Below are 10154 nucleotides of genomic sequence, written 5' to 3'. Positions count from 1 at the left end.
TTTTCTTCAAACCACTTGCAATCAAAAGAAGGCTTTCCCAGCAGTGCTCCCAGACCCCTCAACCCATCCCCAAAAATATAGAACACCCTCAAACAGCCCCCCAAAAACATGCAATACTGCTAAAAAAAAAACTTTTCCATAATGGATTTTCTTCAAACCACTTGCAATCAAAATTAGACCTTCCCAGCAGTGCTCCCAGATCCCTCAACCCACCCCCTAAAATCTAGAACACCGACAAACAGCCCCCCAAAAACATGCAATACTATTAGGCCTAAGTTTAAATTGTGACAAAACGCTCTCTGCAACTAGGCCCAACCCCCCCTTTTCCACCATGGATTTTCTTCAAACCACTTGCAATCATAATTAGACCTTCCCAGCAGTGCTCCCAGACCCATCAGCCCACCCCCAAAAATCTAGAACACCCCCAAACAGCCCCCCAAAAACATGCAATACTATTAGGCCTAAGTTTAAATTGTGACAAAACGCTCTCTGCAACTAGGCCCAAACCCCCCTTTTCCACCATGGATTTTCTTCAAACCACTTGCAATCATAATTAGACCTTCCCAGCAGTGCTCCCAGACCCCTCAACCCACCCCCAAAAATCTAGAACACCCCCAAACAGCCCCCCCAAAAACACAATACTATTAGGCCTAAGTTAAAATCGTGCCAAAACATTCTCTGCAACTAGTCCCAAACCCCCCTTTTCCACCATGGACTTTCTTCAAACCACTTGCAATCAAAATTAGACCTTCCCATCAGTGCTCCCAGACCACCCAACCTACCCCCAAAATGTAGAACACCCCCACACAGCCCCTTAAAAATATGCAATACTGGTAGGCCTAAGTTAAAATCGTGCCTAAACATTCTCTGCAACTAGGCCCAAACCCCATTTTCCACCATGGATTTTCTTCAAACCACTTGCAATCAAAATTAGGCCTTCCCAGCAGTGCTCCCAGACCCCTCAACCCAGCCCCAAAAATCTAGAACATCCCAAAACAGCCCCCCAAATACATGCAATACTGCTAAAAACAACAACTTGTCCACCATGAATTTTCTTCAAATCACTTGCAATCAAAATTAGACCTTCCCAGCAGTGCTCTTAGACCACTCAACCCACCCCCACGAATCTAGAACACCCCAAACAGCCCCCCAAAAACATGTAATACTGCTATCCCCAAAGAGGCCTAAGTTAAAATCGTGCCAAAACGCACTCTGAAAGTAGGCCTAAAACACCCCTTTTCTATCATGGATTTTCTTCCAACCACTTGCATTCAAAGTTAGACCTTCCCAGCAGTGCTCCCAGACCCCTCAAACCACCCCCAAAATTCTAGAACACCCCCAAGCAGCCCCCCCAAAAAATGCAATACTACTAGGCCTAAGATTAAATTGTGCCAAATGCTTCCTGCAACTTGGCCCAAACCCCCCTTTTCCACCATGGATTTTCTTCAAACCACTTGCAATCAAAATTAGACCTTCCCAGAATTGATCCCATACCCCTCAACCCACCCCCCCAAAATCTAGAACACCCCCAAACATCCCCCAAAAATATGCAATACTACTAGGCCTAAGTTCAAATCGTGCCAGAATGCTCTCTGCAACTAGGCCCAAACCCCCCTTTTCCACCATGGATTTTGTTCAAACCACTTACAATCAAAATTAGACTTTCCCATCAGTGCTCCCGGACCCCTCAACCCACCCTCAAAAATCTAGAACACCCCAAACAGCCTCCTAAAAACCCAATACTACTAGGTCTAAGTTAAAATCGTGCCAAAACACTCTCTGCAACTGGACCCAAACCCCCCTTTTCCCCCATGGATTTTCTTCAAATCACTTGCAATCAAAATTAGGCCTTTCCAGCAGTGCTTCCAGACCCCTCAACCCAGCCCCAAAAATCTAGAACATCCCAAAACAGCCCTCCCAAAAACATGCAATACTGCTAAAAACAACAACTTGCCCACCATGAATTTTCTTCAAACCACTTGCAATCAAAATTTGACCTTCCCAGCAGTGCTCCCAGACCCCTCAACCCACTCCCACAAATCGAGAATACCCCACATTACCCTCCCTAAAACATGCAGTACTGTGCTATGCCCAAAGAGGCCTAAGTTAAAATCAAGCCAAAACGCTCTCTGCAACTAGACCCAAACCCCCCTTTTCCACCATGGATTTTCTTCAAACCACTTGCAATCAAAATTAGACCTTTCCAGCAGTGCTTCCAGACACCTCAACCCATCCCCAAAAATCTATAACACCCCCAAATATCCCCCCAGAAACATGCAATACTACTAGGCCTAAGTTAAAATCAAGCCAAAACGCTCTCAGCAACTAGACCCAAAAAACCCTTTTCCACCATGGATTTTCTTCAAACCACTTGCAATCATAATTAGACCTTCCCAGCAGTGCTCCCAGACCCCTCAACCCACCCCCAAAAATCTAGAACACCCCCAAACAGCCCCCCAAAAACATGCAATACTATTAGGCCTAAGTTTAAATTGTGACAAAACGCTCTCTGCAACTAGGCTCAAACCCCCCTTTTCTACCATCGATTTTCTTCAAACCACTTGCAATCATAATTAGACCTTCCCAGCAGGGCTCCCAGACCCCTCAACCCACCCCCAAAAATCTAGAACATCCCCAAACAGCCCCCCAAAAACACAATACTATTAGTCCTAAGTTAAAATCGTGCAAAAACATTCTCTGCAACTAGGCCCAAACCCCCCTTTTCCACCACGGATTTTCTTCAAACCACTTGCAATCAAAATTAGACCTTCCCAGCAGTGATCTCAGACCGCCCAACCCACCCCCACAAATCTAGAACACCCCAAACAGCCCCCCAAAAACATGTAATAATGCTATCCCCAAAGAGGCCTAAGTTAAAATCGTGCCAAAACGCACTCTGAAAGTAGGCCTAAAACACCCCTTTTCTATCATGGATTTTCTTCAAACTGCTTGCATTTAAAGTTAGACCTTCCCAGCAGTGCTCCCAGACCCCTCAACCCACCCCCAAAAATCTAGAACACCTCCAAACAGCCCCCCAAAAACATGCAATACTACTAGGCCTAAGATTAAATCGTGCCAAATGCTTCCTGCAACTTGGCCCAAACACACCTTTTCCACCATGGATTTTCTTCAAACCACTTGCAATCAAAATTAGACCTTCCCAGCAGTGCTCCCAGACCCCTCAACCCACTCCCACAAATCAAGAACACCCCACATTACCCTCCCTAAAACATGCATTACTGCTATCCCCAAAGAGGCCTAAGTTAAAATCGAGCCAAAATGCTCTCTGCAACTAGGCCCAAACCCCCCTTTTCCACCATGGATTTTTTTCAAACCACTTGCAATCAAAATTAGACCTTCCCAGCAGTGATCCCATACCCCTCAACCCACCCCCCAAAATCTAGAGCATCCCCAAACATCCCCCAAAAATATGCAATACTACTAGGCCTAAGTTTAAATCGTGCCAAAATGCTCTCTGCAACTAGGCCCAAACCCCCCTTTTCCTCCATGGATTTTCTTCAAACCACTTACAATCAGAATTAGACTTTCCCATCAGTGCTCCTGGACCCCTCAACCCACCCTCAAAAATCTAGAACACCCCAAACAGCCTCCTAAAAACCCAATACTATTAGGCCTAAGTTAAAATCGTGCCAAAACACTGTCTGCAACTGGACCCAAACCCCCCTTTTCCACCATGGATTTTCTTCAAATCACTTGCAATCAAAATTAGACCTTTCCAGCAGTGCTCCCAGACCCCTCAACCCACTTCCACAAATCGAGAACACCCCACATTACCCTTCCTAAAACATGCAATACTGTTAGGCCTAAGTTTAAATCGTGCCAAAATGCTCTCTGCAACTAGGCCCAAACCCCCCTTTTCCATCCTGGATTTCCTTCAAACCACTTGCAATCAAAATTAGACCTTCCCAGCAGTGCTCCTAGATGCCTCAACCCATCCCCAAAAATATAGAACACCCTCAAAGAGCCCCCCAAAAACATGCAATACTGCTAAAAAAAAATCTTTTCCACCATGAATTTTCTTCAAACCACTTGCAATCACAATTAGACATTCCCAGCAGTGCTCCCAGACCCCTCAACCCACCCCCAATAATGTAGAACACCCCCAAGCAGCCCCGCAAAACATGCAATGCTACTAGGCCTAAGTTTAAAGCGTGCCAAAACGCACTGCAACTAGGCCCAAACCCCCATTTTCTACCATGGATTTTCTTCAAACCACTTGCAATCAAAATTAGACCTTCCCAACAGTGCTACCATACCCCTCAAACCACCCCCAAAAATATAGAACACCCCCAAACAGCCTCCCAAAAACATGCAATACTACTAGGCCTAAGTTTAAATCGTGCCAAAATGCTCTCTGCAACTAGGCCCAAACACCCCTTTTCCACCATGGATTTTCTTCAAACCACTTGCAATCAAAATTAGACCTTCCCAGCAGTGCTCCCAGATCCCTCAATCCACCCCCAAAAATCTAGAACACCCCCAAACAGCCCCCCAACAACATGTAATACTGCTATCCCCAAAGAGGCCTAAATTAAAATAGTGCCAAAACGCACTCTGAAAGTACGCCCAAAACACCCATTTTTCCACCATGGATTTTCTTCAAACCACTTGCAATCAAAATTAGACCTTCCCAGCAGTGCTCCCTGACCCCACAACCCACCCTCAAAAATCGAAAACAGCCTCCCAAAAACCCAAAATTACTAGGCCTAAGTTAAAATCGTGCCAAAACACTCTCTGCAACTGGACCTAAACCCACCTTTTCCACCATGGATTTTTTTCAAACCACTTGCAATCAAAATTAGACCTTTCCAGCAGTGCTCCCAGATCCCTCAACCCATCCCCAAAAATCTATAAGACCCCCAAACAGCCCCCCAAAAACATGCAATACTATTAGGCCTACATTGAAATTGTGCTAAAATGCTCTCTGCAAAGAGGCCCATCCTGGATTTTCTTCAAACCACTTGCAATCAAAATTAGACCTTCCCTGCAGTGCTCCCAGACCCCTCAACTCATCCCCAAAAATATAGAACACCCTCAAACAGCCCCCCAAAAACATGCAATACTGCTAAAAAAAACGTTTCCGTAATGGATTTTCTTCAAACCACTTGCAATCAAAATTAGACCTTCCCAGCAGTGCTCCCAGACCCCTCAACCCACCCCCAACAATCTAGAACACCTCCAAACATCTCCCAAAAACATGCAATACTACTAGGCCTAAGTTTAAATCGTGCCAAAATGCTCTCTGCAACTAGGCCCAACGCCCCCTTTTCCACCATGGATTTTCTTGAAACCACGTGCAATCAAAATTAGACTTTTCCAGCAGTGCACCCAGACCCCTCAACCCACCCTCAAAAATCTAGAACACCCCCAAACAGCCTCCTAAAAACCCAATACTACTAGGCCTAAGTTAAAATCGTGCCAAAACACTCTCTGCAACTGGACCCAAACCCCCCTTTTCCACCATGGATTTTCTTTAAACCATTTGCAATCAAAATTAGACCTTTTCAGCAGTGCTCCCAGACCCCTCAACCCATCCCCAAAAATCTAAAACACCCCCAAACAGCCCCCAAAAACATGCAATACTACTAGGCCTAAGTTTAAATCGTGCCAAAATGCTCTCTGCAACTAGGCCCAGACCCCCCTTTTCCACCAAGGATTTTCTTCAAACCACTTGCAATCAAAATTAGACCTTCCCAGCAGGGCTCCCAGACCCCTCAACCCACTTCCAAAAATCGAGAACAGCCCACATTACCCTTCCTAAAACATGCAATACTGCTATCCCCAAAGAGGCCTAAGTTAGAATCGAGCCAAAACGCTCTCTGCAACTAGGCCCAAACACCCATTTCCACCATGGATTTTTTTCAAACCACTTGCACTCAAAATGAGACCTTCCCAGCAGTGCTCCCATACCCCTCAACCAACCCCCCAAAATCTAGAACACCCCCAAACATCCCCCAAAAACATGCTATACTACTAGGCCTAAGTTTAAATCGTGCCAAAATGCTCTCTGCAATTAGGCCCAAACCCGCCTTTTCCACCATGGATTTTCTTGAAACCACTTGCAATCAAAATTAGACTTTCCCAGCAGTGCTCCCAGACCCCTCAACCCACCCTCAAAAATCTAGAACACCCCCAAACAGCCTCCTAGAAACCCTATACTACTAGGCCTAAGTTAAAATCGTGCCAAAATACTCTCAGCAATTGGACCCAAACCCCCCTTTTCCACCATGGATTTTCTTCAAATCACTTGCAATCAAAATTAGACCTTTCCAGCAGTGCTCCCAGACCCCTCAACCCACTTCCACAAATCGAGAACACCCCACATTACCCTTCCTAAAACATGCAATACTGTTAGGCCTAAGTTTAAATCGTGCCAAAATGCTCTCTGCAACTAGGCCCAAACCCCCCTTTTCCATCCTGGATTTCCTTCAAACCACTTGCAATCAAAATTAGACCTTCCCAGCAGTGCTCCTAGATGCCTCAACCCATCCCCAAAAATATAGAACACCCTCAAAGAGCCCCCCAAAAACATGCAATACTGCTAAAAAAAAATCTTTTCCACCATGAATTTTCTTCAAACCACTTGCAATCACAATTAGACATTCCCAGCAGTGCTCCCAGACCCCTCAACCCACCCCCAATAATGTAGAACACCCCCAAGCAGCCCCGCAAAACATGCAATGCTACTAGGCCTAAGTTTAAAGCGTGCCAAAACGCACTGCAACTAGGCCCAAACCCCCATTTTCTACCATGGATTTTCTTCAAACCACTTGCAATCAAAATTAGACCTTCCCAACAGTGCTACCATACCCCTCAAACCACCCCCAAAAATATAGAACACCCCCAAACAGCCTCCCAAAAACATGCAATACTACTAGGCCTAAGTTTAAATCGTGCCAAAATGCTCTCTGCAACTAGGCCCAAACACCCCTTTTCCACCATGGATTTTCTTCAAACCACTTGCAATCAAAATTAGACCTTCCCAGCAGTGCTCCCAGACCCCTCAACCCACTTCCACAAATCGAGAACACCCCACATTACCCTTCCTAAAACATGCAATACTGTTAGGCCTAAGTTTAAATCGTGCCAAAATGCTCTCTGCAACTAGGCCCAAACCCCCCTTTTCCATCCTGGATTTCCTTCAAACCACTTGCAATCAAAATTAGACCTTCCCAGCAGTGCTCCTAGATGCCTCAACCCATCCCCAAAAATATAGAACACCCTCAAAGAGCCCCCCAAAAACATGCAATACTGCTAAAAAAAAATCTTTTCCACCATGAATTTTCTTCAAACCACTTGCAATCACAATTAGACATTCCCAGCAGTGCTCCCAGACCCCTCAACCCACCCCCAATAATGTAGAACACCCCCAAGCAGCCCCGCAAAACATGCAATGCTACTAGGCCTAAGTTTAAAGCGTGCCAAAACGCACTGCAACTAGGCCCAAACCCCCATTTTCTACCATGGATTTTCTTCAAACCACTTGCAATCAAAATTAGACCTTCCCAACAGTGCTACCATACCCCTCAAACCACCCCCAAAAATATAGAACACCCCCAAACAGCCTCCCAAAAACATGCAATACTACTAGGCCTAAGTTTAAATCGTGCCAAAATGCTCTCTGCAACTAGGCCCAAACACCCCTTTTCCACCATGGATTTTCTTCAAACCACTTGCAATCAAAATTAGACCTTCCCAGCAGTGCTCCCAGATCCCTCAATCCACCCCCAAAAATCTAGAACACCCCCAAACAGCCCCCCAACAACATGTAATACTGCTATCCCCAAAGAGGCCTAAATTAAAATAGTGCCAAAACGCACTCTGAAAGTACGCCCAAAACACCCATTTTTCCACCATGGATTTTCTTCAAACCACTTGCAATCAAAATTAGACCTTCCCAGCAGTGCTCCCTGACCCCACAACCCACCCTCAAAAATCGAAAACAGCCTCCCAAAAACCCAAAATTACTAGGCCTAAGTTAAAATCGTGCCAAAACACTCTCTGCAACTGGACCTAAACCCACCTTTTCCACCATGGATTTTTTTCAAACCACTTGCAATCAAAATTAGACCTTTCCAGCAGTGCTCCCAGATCCCTCAACCCATCCCCAAAAATCTATAAGACCCCCAAACAGCCCCCCAAAAACATGCAATACTATTAGGCCTACATTGAAATTGTGCTAAAATGCTCTCTGCAAAGAGGCCCATCCTGGATTTTCTTCAAACCACTTGCAATCAAAATTAGACCTTCCCTGCAGTGCTCCCAGACCCCTCAACTCATCCCCAAAAATATAGAACACCCTCAAACAGCCCCCCAAAAACATGCAATACTGCTAAAAAAAACGTTTCCGTAATGGATTTTCTTCAAACCACTTGCAATCAAAATTAGACCTTCCCAGCAGTGCTCCCAGACCCCTCAACCCACCCCCAACAATCTAGAACACCTCCAAACATCCCCCAAAAACATGCAATACTACTAGGCCTAAGTTTAAATCGTGCCAAAATGCTCTCTGCAACTAGGCCCAACGCCCCCTTTTCCACCATGGATTTTCTTGAAACCACGTGCAATCAAAATTAGACTTTTCCAGCAGTGCACCCAGACCCCTCAACCCACCCTCAAAAATCTAGAACACCCCCAAACAGCCTCCTAAAAACCCAATACTACTAGGCCTAAGTTAAAATCGTGCCAAAACACTCTCTGCAACTGGACCCAAACCCCCCTTTTCCACCATGGATTTTCTTTAAACCATTTGCAATCAAAATTAGACCTTTTCAGCAGTGCTCCCAGACCCCTCAACCCATCCCCAAAAATCTAAAACACCCCCAAACAGCCCCCAAAAACATGCAATACTACTAGGCCTAAGTTTAAATCGTGCCAAAATGCTCTCTGCAACTAGGCCCAGACCCCCCTTTTCCACCAAGGATTTTCTTCAAACCACTTGCAATCAAAATTAGACCTTCCCAGCAGGGCTCCCAGACCCCTCAACCCACTTCCAAAAATCGAGAACAGCCCACATTACCCTTCCTAAAACATGCAATACTGCTATCCCCAAAGAGGCCTAAGTTAGAATCGAGCCAAAACGCTCTCTGCAACTAGGCCCAAACACCCATTTCCACCATGGATTTTTTTCAAACCACTTGCACTCAAAATGAGACCTTCCCAGCAGTGCTCCCATACCCCTCAACCAACCCCCCAAAATCTAGAACACCCCCAAACATCCCCCAAAAACATGCTATACTACTAGGCCTAAGTTTAAATCGTGCCAAAATGCTCTCTGCAATTAGGCCCAAACCCGCCTTTTCCACCATGGATTTTCTTGAAACCACTTGCAATCAAAATTAGACTTTCCCAGCAGTGCTCCCAGACCCCTCAACCCACCCTCAAAAATCTAGAACACCCCCAAACAGCCTCCTAGAAACCCTATACTACTAGGCCTAAGTTAAAATCGTGCCAAAATACTCTCAGCAATTGGACCCAAACCCCCCTTTTCCACCATGGATTTTCTTCAAACCGCTTGCAATCAAAATTCGACCTTTCCAGCATTGCTCCCAGACCCCTCAACCCATGCCCAAAAATCTAGAACACCCCCAAACAGCCCCCAAAAACATGCAATACTACTAGGTCTAAGTGCAAATCGTGCCAAAATGCTATCTGCAACTAGGCCCAAACCCCCCTTTTCCATCCTGGATTTTCTTCAAACCACTTGCAATCAAAATTAGACCTTCCCAGCAGTGCTCCCAGACCCCTCAACCCAGCCCCAAAAATCTTGAACATCCCAAATCAGCCCCCAAAAACATGCAATACTGCTAAAAACAATAACGTTTCGACCATGAATTTTCTTCAAACCACTTGCAACCGCAATTAGACCTTCCCAGCAGTGCTCCCAGGTCCCTCAATCCACCCCCAAAAATCTAGAACACCCTCAAACAGCCCCCCAATAACATGTAATACTGCTAACCCCAAAGAGGCCTAAATTAAAATAGTGCCAAAACGCACTCTGAAAGTACGCCCAAAACACCCCTTTTTCCACCATGGATTTTCTTCAAACCACTTGCAATCAAAATTAGACCTTCCCAACAGTGCTCCCAGACACCACAACCCACCCTCAAAAATCGAAAACAGCCTCCCAAAAC

This window comes from Lissotriton vulgaris, chromosome 3_1 (genome assembly GCF_964263255.1).
Source record: "Lissotriton vulgaris chromosome 3_1, aLisVul1.2, whole genome shotgun sequence".
NCBI classification, from domain to species: domain Eukaryota; kingdom Metazoa; phylum Chordata; class Amphibia; order Caudata; family Salamandridae; genus Lissotriton; species Lissotriton vulgaris.
The sequence above is the reverse complement of the archived record's forward strand: the minus strand, read 5'-3'. Positions refer to the sequence as shown.